General features: G+C 44.6%; 1 long non-coding RNA gene across 1 annotated transcript in view; it reads left to right on the plus strand.

The window, feature by feature from the left end:
* The window catches only part of LOC103464260 (uncharacterized), a 25,428-nt gene that overhangs the window by 23,638 nt on the left and 647 nt on the right, over nt 1-1,143 (plus strand). Inside the window, exon 4 of the long non-coding RNA XR_533625.2 lies at nt 888-977. This is a non-coding gene — a long non-coding RNA (uncharacterized LOC103464260). The remainder of the gene's footprint in view (nt 1-887; nt 978-1,143) is intronic.

The following is a 1,143-nucleotide window of genomic DNA, read 5'->3' on the forward strand; positions in this document are numbered from 1 at the left end:
TGGATGAGCTGCAGGTTCCTCTGGATGAGCTGCAGGTTCCTGTGGATGAGCTGCAGGTTCCTGTGGATGAGCTGCAGAGTTCTGCAGCTCATCCAGAGACAGCAGCCGCATCGTTTCCTGTGTCAAACTGTGTTTGATCTAAAACATCTGAATGCAAACCCTGTGATCAAAATTAGACACTTTATTAATTGTTGACATTATAAAAACATTCAGCTGGTTAACAATTGGAATGAAATGACAGCAAGAGACAGATTAAAGATTGAAACAGGATTTTTCCATTTACGGGGCAGTATCATATAAAGTCACTTTTTTTATCTTCCCATCATGTTATCATGTTATTCCCTCATCAGAAACTCACCTGGAGTGTCGCCTTGATTCTTTCATTCCTGTTTGAGAAATCCTGCAATCGCCATGGCAACCATCCAGCAGTGCAAAACGTCTGGGTGGGCCTAGCCCCGCCTTTTAAATGCAGCTCCTCCTCTGAGCTGCAGCTCCAGAGCTTCAGCCTCACAGAGCAGCTCCTTCAGACTAGCCAGCAGCAATTAGCGAACAGCTGATGGAGCTGCTGAGTAAGTAACATAGCTGCTTTGTTGAGCTATAAAATGACACCATGTGCCTAGAAAATACATCGGTTGTGGTTGAGATCGGCAGCAGACATCATGCTGCCACCACCGATGGGGAGAACGTCTCAGCACAGAAGACTTAAATATAAGGAATCAAGAACAGAGCAATCATTAAAACAGCAGGCAGTGTTTGGTAAAAATGTGCTTTCAAAGACAACATATTTCATTTTTAAACACAAAGTTAAGGAGGGTAAATTATTCATGGTTGCTTTCTCTTCCGTTTCAGTTAAACTTGATGAAATTGATGTTTTCCTCTCCAAACAGCCATGAGAATCCAGCAGCAGCGACGACGACGATGATGATGATGATGATGATGATGCAGCCAGTCACGTCGCCGTTTCCTGCGGCGCTCAGGTCTGATCCTCCACCTCCTTTCAGCCGCTGATGGAGAAAATGTCTCCCAAAAATTGCAGATGCAAAAACTGTTTGTGTGAATGACAGCGATGGATCATCGTATTCATGTACGGATGAGCCACACACACACACACACACACACACACACACACACACACACACACAC

Source organism: Poecilia reticulata, linkage group LG5 (assembly GCF_000633615.1).
Source record: "Poecilia reticulata strain Guanapo linkage group LG5, Guppy_female_1.0+MT, whole genome shotgun sequence".
Taxonomy (NCBI): Eukaryota; Metazoa; Chordata; class Actinopteri; order Cyprinodontiformes; family Poeciliidae; genus Poecilia; species Poecilia reticulata.